The sequence below is a fragment of the Equus przewalskii genome, chromosome X (assembly GCF_037783145.1).
Source record: "Equus przewalskii isolate Varuska chromosome X, EquPr2, whole genome shotgun sequence".
Classification (NCBI taxonomy): domain Eukaryota; kingdom Metazoa; phylum Chordata; class Mammalia; order Perissodactyla; family Equidae; genus Equus; species Equus przewalskii.
This window is the reverse complement of record NC_091863.1, coordinates 27,989,415-28,004,707: the sequence shown is the minus strand read 5'-3', so window position 1 is coordinate 28,004,707 and position 15,293 is coordinate 27,989,415. Positions and strand designations below refer to the sequence as shown.

At 37.3% G+C, this 15,293-nt stretch overlaps 1 pseudogene; it reads right to left on the bottom strand.

The window, feature by feature from the left end:
- Positions 1-6,787: 6,787 nt before the first annotated feature.
- On the bottom strand, positions 6,788-7,638 carry LOC139081016 (ferritin heavy chain pseudogene; annotated as a pseudogene).
- Positions 7,639-15,293: the final 7,655 nt, after the last annotated feature.

The window sequence follows — 15,293 nt, the reverse complement described above, 5'->3', positions numbered from 1 at the left end:
GGGTTACTTATCAAGATTAGGACTAATATCAGAGTCTGGATAGGAAACTGAGTCATAAGGTGAGAACTTGACCCCAAGAAAAAGTCAAGTTACTAGAACTGGGACATAAAGTAGAACTACAGGGGCAGCCAGATCAACTGGAGTATTGATCACAATCATGACTTCCCTCTCCAACAAGGCTTGAAATCTTTCTAAAATTGTAACAGAGCCCACATGTTGGCATTAGGGACTATAGGAAGATATTACATGAGACATTTTTTTAAAAGTCTTCTGGGCATAATCAACCTGAGAGATTAGGGTAAGTTTTCCATTTTGGATTGGTATTTAAGGCAACAAGATTATAATTCATTTTGGTGTTAGTTGAGTTTGAGCAATCATGTTCACTATTAGCAACACATACAAGACAGAAGGAAAACATGGATAGAACGAGCTACTGTTAGACAAACCAAATTGGAGAAGCTATAAAGAGGAAAAGTACAAGAAGACCCAAAAGGTCACACTGAAGCACCTTTCAAAAATTATGCTTTAACTCCTAAAACCAGTAGTGATTGGATCAGCCTGATAGTTTGCTGCTCTAAGGAAAACACTTGTTAACTTTGTATTCGAGAACTTGGCTGGGGGAAGGAAGATTTTACTTTTACTTCTGATTTAGTCACTATCTAGATGTGAGAATTCTTTGGGCCTTTGGCTCATTCCTTCCTAAACAATAAATAAATACAATCTCTTAGAAATACCTGATTAAGTAATTCTCTATTTAAGGAAAATTATTGTGATAATACACACTTGCTAATAGAACTTTGAAAATAGTATGTTAGTAAGAAAGTTAAATGGTCACCTAAAAATCTGAGCACATATTTATCTCTCAATCACACCCACACACAAAGCTTATAATCACCATCAGAATAGATGTCTTTGCACATGAAGTCCAGTGATAAATAGCTATAATTTAACAAATATCGCCCCATTCTTCAAACTCTACTAATAATTTCAATTCCTGCTGTGAACTTTAGGTTCTAATTTGTACTTTATATTAAGTATATTAGTCTCTTCCAACAAAAATGAGATAAGCATGTATGTTATAAAGTAAGAGCAATGATATAAATTTGTATGTTATGTAACTTTAATTCACAAACCAATTCATTTAGTTTGATAAGCATAGGTAGATTTTTTTTTTTTGACTTCAACCAATACAGATTTTTGTATCCCTTTAAAAAAATCAGTAGTACTCGGGGATTTTGTACAACCGGGAAAAGAAATGCTGACACATCTAGCGTAGAGGATGTGGTGCTGGAATCAAGTTTGCCTACATACATATCACTTTCCTCTTGCCTCTCAGAACCAAAGAATTGTTTCTGCTTGGCCATGTCAGCTTGATTATTTCTCATGCTGGCACCTGGTCTTCTATAGCTTGATGGACTTAACCACTCAAGACAAGGGTATATATTTGTTCTCCAAATGACTTCATGGTAGCCATTTGAAGGCAATCAAGGCCCAGTCCCTGAAGTTCTTGCTTTCTTTAAATAGCTCACGCATATTTTATATACTTCCTTTATTCTTGCTGCCTTCAGGCCCCAAATCGGCTAAATCATGTGTATTTTTAACAAACACACTTCAAACTGGCTTTGCTCAAACCTAAGAGACATGCTCAATAGTCGAATTTTCCAATCTTAAAAAGATCTTAATACCTAACACCTTGACCTTCATCTTTCACAGTCTTAAGATGTTTTGGCATAGAGGGGAAAATGTCTGAATGAATTTTGCAGTTATAATAAGAAAGGGCTCTATGTGAGATAAAAATAAGAAACACTAACCAGTGTGATATTACATTTTAAAGCGCTATGGAAATGTAAATTATTACGTTTTTTATTATTTTAAGGTCTTGGCATCCTGCAGATGTGGAATCCACAACACAAGGCAGACCACCTAGATTTACAGAGAAGAGTCCATGCTGATGCTAATGACACTTCTGACGGCCTCCTCATTCAGTTCCTAGACCTCATTAACTCCAGTGACCTCCACTTTTCTCTTTCTATGCATGATCAAGTTGACACTTCTCTGCCGGAGGAACACCACCTCCAAAGTCTCAGTGAACCTTTCCACCTCTCTATCTTTTACTCCTTTTCAGTTTGTTTTTCACTTTCTTTACTCTCTCTAGTCTCTTAATCTTTCAGCATGGTCCTAGAAACACATTCTTTCTGCCTTGTCTGGCCTCCATAACGGACAGTTTCAATGATCTCTTTACTGACATCCTAGATTTGTTCACCTCCTTTACCTGACTTGCCAGTTTCCCTCTAAGTAAGTACAGACTTCTGTTTTCTTCTGGCAGAAAACAAAAGGCTTAACTGCATTCTTAGAGAAAGCAGTTAACCACATGAATGTATTCTATCATAAATTCGTCTTCTCCTACTTCATTGGCTAACAATGACTCCTGGGACTTGCCATTCCCACTCTTTATATGATGTTTAGAACCAGAAAAGCAAACTTTGGGGGAATATAGCAAAACAAAGTGCCAATTTTTAGTACTTTATTAGAGACCTCTGGAGGAATCAAAGAGATTGAAAAGCTTTATTCAAAACGTGAGATTCAGATTGGTAGCAACAGTGTAATCATACTCTGTTACTAATCACAGAATGTTGGATTGGAAAATCAGTGCTCATTCATGTAATTTTTATTTATTACTAAGCGTTATATGGGTTGGTTAAATATGTTCACTCTACTAGTCATTTAAAATAATCCTTTTCTATTTACACTTCATCTTTTTATTTTTATTTAATATCTCCAATGAATTTCTTCAAAAGATCCCAGCAGCTGACTTCTGCTCAATCAGAGCCAGAGTTCACCTTTCTGCACCTGTGCGGTTACATCAATACAGAGAAGAAGCTCTATGTTCAAATTTACCGTTCTTAGAACAATTCCAGAAATCTCCTTGACTTTTCAGACCATGGGCCATGTCAATTTGTATTATGGGTACTTGACTGATTAAACCTGGTATAGGTGTGTCCTACTGGATTGAGATTTCTGTTAAAGCAGTCTTATAGAATCTCTCCCCTACTAACTTCTCACAGCAGATTTTGTCGCATCCTAACTCACAGGGCTTGTAAACTTCTCATTTAGTCATTACCATATAGACTAAGTTAAGTGCACGGGTCCTCAAGTTCGACGGTGTGTGTTTAAATTCAAGTTCAGCCACTTGTTAAGCTATGGGCCATTAGTGAATTAATGTATCTCTCTGAGTTCACCGTGATCATCTGTAAAAGGGGAGTACCAATAGCACTACCTCTCGTGTTGTTGTGAGATGAGGTCATTCAGGTAAATGTCTTAACCTGATGCCTAATACACGGCAAGCTCTCACTAAGTATAAGCTACTTTTATTAGTGGATGCAAGTAGTAATGCTGTAAAAGCTTTCAACAAGTACAAGTATTTTTTATATAAAGAGCTGCCATTAAGGCTGCTCTAATTTTTTTTAGATTACCTTTACCTATAGGTTTCTTACAGATTCAAATCTACAGTGGAAATAACTTTTTTTTCTAGTTTTGAAAAGAAGCTTTTAAACCAGTCCCTTGGAAGTCTCCTGTGTGATCCACCTTAGTGAAACATACCTTCAAGCGCCTCCTCTCCAGGAGTTGTCTCCAGGCAACAACAGCATAACACATAAAACATGTAAACAAATGAGTAACCTTATTTGCTAAAATTTAATCTGTCAATCATGTTGCATTACTGTTCTTCGTCAAGTTCTCCCTCCCTCAGGTAACATACCTCATTATCAGGAAAAGGAAGTTCCTTAACACATTATTTTGATAGCATAATTTACTCAGATGATCGTCATTACGATTCGTTTAGAGTCTGCTGTTCTGAAAGGAAGAATAGCTGGCCTACATTCTTCCTCATAGCTTACTAAAAATTGCTGCATTCCCATTTGTTAAAGTTTGTTGAATGACTGTGTAGCGTACCTCTTTATAAAGTGGAGAGTGACAAATGAAAATAGGCCCTAGCTATACTCTTAATTTAATTGGCTATTAAAATAACCTCATATTGGACCTGGATTTTACTCTTAGAAAATTGTCAAAATGCTAATTTATTTGGTTTAACTGAAACAAGTACATGTCTTATTTAACTTTCATGCCCCAGCATGAACTCATTTATTAAGAATAAATGCTTGTTGAATCAAATTAAGCAGCCAAACAGCAGACAAATGAAAGTTGTGGTTAATAAGATGTGCCAGAACGAAGTACTGTTCTTGTTGAGGAAGTTATTTTAATCACCTTGTTATTTTCTAGCATAATATAATCATTTCTTAAAATGATAGGATATTTTTCATATTGAGAAAATAATAGTTTTGTATTTTGTTGATATCTGCTTGGGAATAAAACAGACACCTTATCAAATTCATTGAAGGTGTCACAAGTATTGATACCGGAGAGTAGTTGTGGGAACACATTCAAATTAAAACATCTGCAAGAGTTCTTGTTTAGATATTGCGTCATGCTGACTATTGTTTGGGAATAACGCATTTCAATTTATAGAATTGTACCATGTATTTTAAGACTGGAGAGAAACTTGACAGGTCCTCGACTGAAACTGAAGAGGAATGCATTGCAATAGGGTACTCATCCAAAATTGAATAATGATATAATGCTGATGATCTCTATTGGAGGAAAAAGAAGTGTCAGATGTTGCACATTAAGTACATTACTCATTATATATTTAAGAGTCCTGGACTTTATAAATAAAATGCTTTGTAGCATATATGCCTTATTTTTTTCTCATAGTTAAATGTCTGAATTTTGTGGAATTTCAGCATGCTTCAGTGAGAGGAACAGCCATCTTATTCCCAAAAAATGCAGGCACAGACTGCTTTTGACAAAAAGGTGTTTTACTGACCAAAATTCAGCAGTCTAGTTTGGAAAATCAAAATGAAGAATTCTGCTTCTGTTGAGATGACCCGTAGGTAGAAGGAGGCAAAGAATATAAAGCTACTTAGCAGCCTTGAATTTTCTTTCGATGTTATATATTGGAGAAATATCAACGTTATCATTCCCAGAAGCCATTCATTTAGAAATGGAAATTAGAATATGATGGAAAAATACAGCGCTGGGAGTTATCCATCAGGAAGCAAAATGAATGTATGTGACATCTACCCACTCTCATGGTGAGGGCCCTGCATTATACGTACTGTCCTAAAACTTACTGTGCTGGAATCTTCACAGCAAAGCTTCCAGTTTCTCCTATTGACTTCTTAGTGAAAGTGAGTGAGGTTTAGCTACCAGTATGTGCTTCTGGTATAACACATGATAATATCTTTTATTGTTGTCTCCAAAGCTATTTTCTTCGGAATACTGTTCTTGAGATTTGGTAGAAAAAGGATCTCAGGATCAGAATGTTTGGGAAACGCTGAATATTTTACCTCTATTATAACTTCACAATGTATACTTTTTACATTAAAGACATAACTTCTAGAGTAAACAGAAACTGAAAAACAAAAAATCCTGCTAAATCAATTAACACAGACATTATGTATATATTATCTATCTATCTATCTATGAATCCATTTTTCACTGAACATCTGCTAATATTTTATAACGCTGGCTGATACAGGACACAGTCTTGAAAAGGCTGGTTAAGGAATTAAAAACTTGTAAAGTATGAAGGAAATACTTTCAGGTGAGAAGAGGTGCCTGCACTAGCAGCCTTCACTACTCTGTATTTCCATCCAGGCAATTGTTTTTATTCTATCCCTTCCACCCTCTCATCCTTTTTCTTTTCAGCAGACTCTGCACTAGCGATAAAGAGAAAAATGTCATTTACTACCCTAGAGGAGCTATTTACTCTACTGTAAATAATTACAGTGGAGCCTGGTAAAGATGTGGTGATAATAAGAAGACATATTAGCCTAGGGTCTCTGGGTAGCAAACAACAAAAACTAGATCAAAGTTGGATATATGAAACCCAAGGGCAGAATACCATCAGGCTCAGGAAAGGTCTAGAAAGCAGTTATATCATTTCCACTAATGCAATCACTGAACTGCTTTTCTACAAAGGGTGTCTTCTAAAGCCAACATTCAGAATCTAGAGATTCAGAACGAACTTTGCTGCTGGTTGGAATGAGTATGTATCATAAATATATGTACATACATATACACATATGTATACATACATGCATATGATACAAATGAAAGAACACACACATAAGTAGACTTTTCATAACTGCAACATGCATGCCAGGTATTGGTGACCACAGGAAGTCACCCCCATGTTTGTGGGGAAGCCAGCCCTACACCAGTTGCCTTATCACTGCAGCCCAGGGGGAACCTGTCAAAGAGGTACTCTACCATTTAGACTTCCAACGCCCACATCTTGCTATCCAGACTTAACCATTAGTATTTGCATAATTTAATGAACATAAACATTTCGGATAAAGCTGAAGACCCCCTTTATTTTAATCCCTGCCCAATCCCATTCTCTTCATTTCTTCTCCAGAGGCAACTGTGATCATGGTTTTCAGGCCATGTTTCTATACTTTTACTATTCACATACACCTACATTCACCAGTAACCGACATCAGCCCAGCCCAGCCCAGCCCAGCCCAGCCCACCCCCATATACCAAATCTTGTTTATAACGGGAAGATTAGTTTTGTGTTTTCCAGGGTCCCATGGAATACCTTCTCCCTCCATCCACGGAGATCCCGAGCTGCATGTGGATGGGACATAGGTGGGTGGAGAGACTCCTGGATACCCGACTTAAAACTTAAAAGGTGAGATTTGCACACGTGAATCAAGGACAGACCTTTATTTATTTAGGAACCAAATAACTTTATTGGAATAAAACAGAAAGAAAAAAACCTTAAGTGAACGTTTCGCAGGGACAGTATTGCAATATGCACACTCAGTACGGTGACCAGGGGAAGTCACCCTGTGGCTCTGGGGAAAGCAGTCCAAACTCAGTCTGACTGCCGTCCCCCAGGGTGAGCTTGTCGAAGAGGTACTCTGCCAGGCCGTCTGCTGGGGCCCCCATCTTGAGCAGGTTGTCGAGATGGTCCCCCAACTCCTTCATGGACTTGACTTGCTCTTGCAGGAGGTGACTCTCCAGGAAGTCGCACAGATGGGGATCCGCCTTGTCGGTGGCCAGCTGGTGCAGATCGAGCAGGCTCTGGGTCACGCACTTCTCTAGGTGGAGCGCACACTCCATGGCCTTCAGGCTGCTCTCCCAGTTGTGGCGGTCTGGCTTCTTGATGTCGCCAAGGCGGAGGCGGCCTCCGCGTTGGGTCTGCAGCTGCATCAGCCTCTCGGCGTGCTCCCCCTTCTGGCGCGACTGCTGCAGGAACAGCTGGAAGAAGTGCTTCAGGGCCACGTCGGCCCTGTCGAAGTAGTAGGCCATCGACAAGTACACGTAGGAGGCGTAGAACTCCAGGCAGATCTGGCCGTTGATGGCGGCCTCGCAGTCGGGGTGGTAGTTCTGGAGCACCTGCGAAGGCTGCGCGGTCGCCATGGCTGGAGGCGCGAAGGCGAAGGCGACCTCAAGGTGTTCCCAGAGTGGGTGACGAAGGCGCCGTTGGGTGAGCTCTGGCTCAGTGGCAGTTCTGGCTCGCGACCAAAATGGCGTCACACCAAATTGGGAGTGTCCGTTATTTTACGGAGGTGGGGGAGATCCGTTTTACGTTACGTTACGTTACGTTGCGTCACGTCACGTCACATTGTGTCACGTTACGTTACGTTATATTACTTTACGGTGGGTGGGGTAGCTGGGAGGGGCTCAAGCGTGGTGTTCTAGGTTGGATCAGGGCTTGGATGAATCCGGGAGACTGTGTGCTAAGCGTCTGCACTATATGATATTTTAAAACTTTATTCATGAATATAGATGCAAGCGTCTTAAGTTAATCATTTGCATGATTTCTTTGAGCAGCTTAATTGAATATTGTCCTAATGTGATTGTTTCATTAAATATAGTGCTTTTGGGGTCTCATTAGTTATGTTTAATATTGCACAGTTTTATTTGAATGTTAGATAAATCAGTGACTTCAACATCCATACTGATGACACTTCTGATAGCCTCCTCACTCGGTTCCTAGACTTAGTAACTCCAGTCGCTTTTCTCTTGCTAGTCATGGTCTAGTTCACCCTGCTCTGACAGGAGAGCACCACCTCTAGAGCTTCAGTGAATCTTTCCACCTCTCCATCTTTCACTCTTTCTGAGCTTGTTCTTCACTCCCTTTATTCTCTCATCTCTTAATCTTTTAGCACAGTCCTAGAAGCACGTTCCTTCTGCCCTGTCTGGAGCCCGGTAGGACAGATTCAATGATCTCATCGCTGATATCCTAGATTTGCTCTCCCCCTTCACCTGGCTTGTCAATTACCTTCCTCTTGGCTAGGTACACACTTCCCTTTTCTCTGGCAGAAAACAAAAGGTTTAGGTGCATTCTTAGAGAAAGCACTTAGCCACGGGGATGTATTCATTCCCTCCAACCTCATTTGTTCTTTCACTGACACTCAACAAGTCTGTTTGTAAGCCCAATTATGTTGTATGGAATGAGCCACCGTGGTAGGGAATACCACTGATCTCAAATGGCCTTTCATTCATTCATTAATTCATTCAACAAATACTTATTGATTACCTGCTATGGCCCAGGCACTGGTCTAGGATTTGGGCATATATTAGTAACAAAGAGAAACAAAGTCTCTGTTTCCTTAGTGTTTGTATTCTAGTGGAGAAGCAGACAAAAACAAAACAAAACAAAACAACTACCATTTTTCCCCCTTATTGTCTCAAGTAAATACATACAAGATATTACACATGTGCATGGAAATAAAAAAGACGAAATATGTTCTTAGAATTCAAGGATATTATAGTGGGAGACAGAAGATCAACCTAGGTATTTATAATTAATTTGTGCATTAATTCAACAACCATTTATATACTCCAGATATGTGTCAGACGCTGTGTTTGATTCTTGAGATGTGCAGAAGAATCAAATGTGGTCTGTTCTCAAGTTATAAGACAGAATGACAGAATATTATAAGTACTCTCAGGTAAAGTTAGGATAAAATGCCTAATTTCACATAAAGATTTAATCCCATAGCTTTGATTAATGCACCTTTTTTGGTCTCTGTTTCTCTCTCTTGGAAGCTTATCCTATTTTATGATCAGAGTTTATGAAGAAAGAAAAGGATCACATATCAAATGTCATGATGTAAACTTATTTAAACAGTTCTAGAGACATTTAATTGCTGATTCTGTAAAGAAATAAAATAACAACAGTGTCTATTTCATAAGTTGATTTTAATGATAAAATCACACACTAGAGATGGAAGAGAATTACGTGGTCAGTTTCTGAGTGAGATAAAGTTGTATTCTGTATTTTCTTAACACCAGTGTTTAGTCTTAATGTAATTGTAGACTTTCAAAGTTTCCTTGGGAGATTTCAATTTAGACTTGATTGTAAGAATCTATTTAAGTAGGAGTCTTGATTTTGTAGAACATTTTCTCATTATTTCCCAAGATTATTTAATAATTAATTTCTACCTACAATTTTACACTTCAAATACTTGAAATAATAAGACTATTGAATGGTTATGTGTATACTAAGGAATGATAATGGTGTTTCTCAGATGTTTCATCCCTCATCATTACCTCCTAGGGAAGAAAGTAATGGTAAAATATTTATTATAACTGAGAGAAACCCAAGGTTTAAAAACTAACTTTTCTAAGGGAAATCAATAAGCAAGCATGAGCTGGGACCTCAGATTTCCATGAAGAAAATATACATATATATAAGCAAAGCATTCCATTCAGTTTTTCTTTCGTGAGAAATATAAAACTGTATATAAACATAGAATGAGAAAACTTCAGAGTAGATCATGTTTTTTAAAAATATGAATATAGGACTATAAGATAAAGATTTCTTTGAAATGTTTGTGGTCAATGTTTGTATTATATCAGTGTTAGTCATGGTTCACCAGAACGAACAGCAGCCAAATTTATATGTACATATCTCTCTCTATCTATCTATCTATCTATCTATCTATCGATCGATCTATGGAATTGGTTCATGTGATTATGAAAGCTGACAAGTCCCCAAATCTGTAAGGAGCAAACTTGAGACCCGAGGGTTGCCATGGTGTGGGTCCAGCCCAAAGGCCAGCAGGCTGGAGACCCAGGAAGTTCAAGTTGAAGGCAGGAAAAAACCAGTGTCCCAGCTTGAAGGCAGTCCAGGTATAAGAGTTCCCTCTTACTCAGAGGAGGGTCAGCATTTTTGTTCTATTCAGGCCTTCAATTGATTGTGTGACGCTCACCCACATTCAGGAGAGCAGCCTGCTTTACTCAGTCTACTGTTTCAAATGTTAATCTCATGGAAAACCACCCTCACAGGCACACATGGAATAAGATTTGACTAAATATCTGGCTACCCCCTGGCCCAGTCAAGTTGACATATAAAATTAACCATCACAGTATTATTTATAATAAATTCAGGTCATCAAATAAAAAATCTAGTTATATAATCTGTAAAAACTCTTTTGACTTTCAGTTCCCTTCATCATGTAAACCTGTTACAGAACTAACAGTTACACAACTGATATTAGGCAATAAGTTCTGACTCAGTGTCAGTGATTATCTCTCATTCATTCAGTATATTTCTACTGAACATCTATTATATGCCAGGTATTTTTATTCATCCTAACACAAAAACTTGTTCTATAAACTCCTCACATTTGCATTTTTTTTGCAGCTGAGTGCTGTTCAATGTTCCATGTAATCCCATCTTTAAAAATTAGTGCATGCGCTAGGCTTGATGATGTATTCATAAGGAAGTGGACCATGAGTAGCAGCAGTTGGTGGCTTATCTCACTCTCCATATATGTATGTGTGTGTGTGTGTGTGTGTGTGTGTGTGCGCATGCATATGTATAAATTAATCATTTAATGAGGGGTCATGAAAAGTGATATATCAATCCAAAATCAATATTATCTATCAAGTCAAAATCAATATTATCTGTCTTTGAGCTGTTCACTCTACATTATCTCATTACAGATACCCTCTGAGTTAACTTTTATTGTTATCACCCATATTTTACAGACAAAGAAATTGTAAATTAGAGAGGATGTAACATGCTCAAGTACACATCTTGTAAAGCAGAGAGTGACACTCTGAACAGGATTCCTCTCTAGATAGTTTGGAAAATTTGGCTGGACCATGAGGTCCTTTAGTACAAAGACTGTTTAACTTGTTTGATGCTAAATTTCACATAGAAGGGGCTCAAAAATATGAATTAAAGTATTGAGTGGTCTATTAAAAGCTTTAGTCTCGTTATTTCTCCAAATTAAAGCAATGAATGGGAGACATGTTGAATGTGTATTTAAACTGTTTCCTTTAGAAGGAGAAAAAATCAAAGACACCCAATGGTGACAAATTACTATTATAATTTTACTTAAAATGCATAAACGTAAAGCCAGGTATAAAAATCTCTATGCTTAAGGGCATGCGTTTATAACTGTGAAACTAACAATTTATAAGTATATGCAGATACAACTATAAAACTAATAAAATTAAAATTAAGAAATTCCAATTAGGCATCAGATTGCGCTTTTTGCCTTAAACACAATTACTTCTCGCTGAGAATAGATCTAGTTGCCAAGATGCAAGTTTTCTTTTGAGTGTGCCGTGCTCATATTCTCTCTGACCTAAATGTTTGACACGCTTTAGCTCATATGATGATTCATATGAAGAGGGTTCATAGGGAAGAGGTTGTTGAAACTGCTTTCAGGTAGTGGAAGCCATCACTTAAATACTGTCTGTCCATGTTCTTTTTTATTAATTGGTGAAAAGTCAAGTGATAATTTATTCTGATGTTGTTTGTTGATTTCGTGAAGTATCATTAAAATCTCAATACCTTTGATAAGTGAAGGTGCTGAAGTGTTGTTCTATCAAACTATTTTTCATATTCCAGTCATCACTTTGAAAGGAAATTTTAGTCTTTGCAGCTGGTAAAATAAATCAATAGGACCATAAGGATGGACATGGGACGATTGTCATTTTTACACCAGGACATACCAATCTAGCAGCAATCACACTCAGTGTAACTCAAAACCCACATGCAAATGTGGACACTGTATCTGTGTGGTTGTATTGAGCTATAAAGAGATCAAGATAATCCTGAAAATGCGTCCGGTAATTTTTCATTTAGATGTAAACACAAGAACGGATCCATGGAATTCACAGATACAGATAGAGAACATTGAGTTAGAATGGCAGGGACATGCCAAATATTTAATCAATAACTATTTGGGACATAATGCATGTCCAGCTTTGTGCTGAATGATTGCAACAGACATTGACTTTAATCTCATGGGCCCAAGAGTCTGTTTAGGTTCCCTTTGTTCACTGACGGAATGCTTATATGACCAATGAAAAATTAGTTGCTAATGGGTTGAATATTAGAATCTATATTAATATCTTTACTTTGAAATATTCATATGTATTCAATGATGTTTTGTTTGAGATCTTTACTTCTGTTGTCACAGATACAGAAATTGCTGGTTCTCACCCCTTTTCCTACATAACAACTATGTTTAGGGAAAATATATTTGGTGGAATTATGTTAGTTAACCTAAAGATCCAGAATTCCTTGGTTGAAGCTGATATTTTGTTTCACTAAAATCAACTGTAAGTTTTTCCAGTCAAGTTAGGAAAAAAGTATAATCCTTGTAAAATGTTCCTGTGATTCTATACCTTGCTATAACGTTAACCCGGAGTGTTAATAGAATAAACATATTTAATGTGATCATTATTCTTCATAATTTGACGTGAGTAATGTGCTCTCACTTTTTAATTTTCTAAACTTTTCTTCCACACTCTCAGTGGCTTATTTGCTGATAAGCCTCTTTCATAAAAATATGATAATTACCTCAACCAGCCAGTGTTAAAAAACACAGTTTCTCAAGTAGAAGGTTTGTAAAGTGTTTTCTGTGTATTATTCACACTTATTGCCTTCCCTCTGACGTTTTCATTCTCCAATTCTTGCTGATACATTAAAAATAAACAATGTCCTCTTGAGGTATTTTCTTGAAGGCTTTTGCCATTTTCTGAATACATCTCTGAATATTTAAGGTCAGTTAAACATATTTAGAGAGTTTCAAATTTCTAGGAAATACTGACATTTTGTTGCTTTCTTCCCAAATGATTTTAAACCTCATTTATCGTAAAGTGAATCAATGGTTTGGGATATGTTCTTTACGTAGAAAGATTATTACCATTTCACTTTTGCTAATGCAGATGGCACTCTTAAGTTCTGATTTCTTACACGACAAACAACCCATGAGGAAAGGCTCATTAATAATCTCTCAGAATGTCTGTAATTAACAAGACAGGAAACAATAAGTGTTGGAGAAGATGTGGAGAGAAGGGAACCCTTATATGCCGCTGGTGGGAGTGCAAAGTGGTCCAGCCACTATGGAAAACAGGATGGAGATTCCTCAAACAATTAAAAATAGATTTACCATATGATCCAGCTATTCCACTGCTGGTTAGTTATCCAAAGAACATGAAAACACGAAGGCATAAAGATACATGCACCTCCATGTTCATCGCAGTATTATTCACAATAGCCAAGACTTGCAAGCAACCAAGGTCTCCATCAAGGGACAAATGGATAAAGAAGATGTGGTATACGTACAGAATAGAATACTACTCAGCCATAAGAAACGATGAAATCCGGCTATTTCTGACAACGTGGATGGACCATGAGGGCACTGTGCAAAGTGAAATAAATCAGAGGAAGAAAGTCAAATACCATATGATCTCACTCATTAGTAGAAGATAAAAACAACAATAAACAAACACACAGAAACAAAGATTGGATTGGTGGTTACGGGAGGGAGGAGGGCAAAAGGGGTGACTAGGCACATGTCTGTGGTGATGGATTGTAATTAGTCTTTGGGTGGTGAACATGATGTAATCTACACAGAAATCGAAATATATAATAATGTACATCTGAAATTTACATAATGTTATAAACCACTGTTACCGCAATAAAAAAAATAATCTGTCAAATGCTGTCGGCTGTATAACTCCATTCTCCATTAGTAATGTTATCCCTTAATTTTCTCCTGCTGGAAAAGTGCTGATTCTTCTAAACAATTGGCAGTCATATGAATGTATCCAGTATATACATATACCTGAAGAGGGATTATGTGCAGATACCTAACCTAGCATTCCTCTACAGGACATGAATTGAAGATGTGTTGTGGAGTGACTGGTGGATTTGATGAGGCCTAAAGCATCCCATTAGAAAGGGAAGAGGCAGTAGAAACTGGAAAATTGAGGGGAAGAGAACTACTGGAAAGAATTCTTGAAGGATAATACTCCTCACTTTGATTGTCTATGTGCTCAAGTCGCTGGCTTGGGGAGAGCTGTGCGGAGAGCAACTTCTGGTGGCAGGGAATATTATTTTCTAGTACATGCAGCTATTGAAACATTGCTTATCATTCCTCAGATCTTAACTGTCAAGGACTAAAAACAGTAATGGTAACTGGAATTGTCAGTTTTGTGTTCAAAATAGTCTATTTACAATTGCTTTCCTATTTCACTAGATCTCTATCAATTATCAATGCTTTTATTCCCTCCTGCATCATCACTTTGGTCCTTAATCAAATGTATTCCTTAATTATGCTGCAGGGAAATCAATTTTCTCTATGTGGCCCTTCCCCCTTAATTCTTTTTTCTTTTCCACATTAATAATCCCTAATATTTAGAAAAAAGATAATAGTTTATGAATGAATCAAGGTGCTCAACTCCCAAAATTATGAAAATCAACTCCTACATCATTATAGACTGATAAATATATTGATCACATTAATGTAGGTATTTCAGTTAATCAGTTTGTGTATAGAGATTGCAGCTACAAGATGAAAAAACATATTCAGTTTAATCAGTTGTTATAAATGTAGGAGGGGGAAATGGAAATAGGAATAATAAGATTCTGTGCAGAGCCAAGAGTCCGCTTCCTTTTCTCCAGAGACACTGTTTTATAAACCATGGTGGTGATTTTCCTAGCCACGCTATTAAATATATTTGGTTGGGTTACATTCTGAATTAAAGCAGGTCATTGGAGTAAGTGTCTGCATGGGACACCTGGTTTTATAAAACTACTTCATAGCTGGATGATGTAGAGCATCCTCAGATTATCCTGTTGCAAAGGAGAGCTGTTGGGTCAAATGAACACAAGAAAACAGGTAATATAATATTGGAACTTTTTATAAAATAACATCTTAATTCACACTTTGTGATAGCTTCAATAGCAT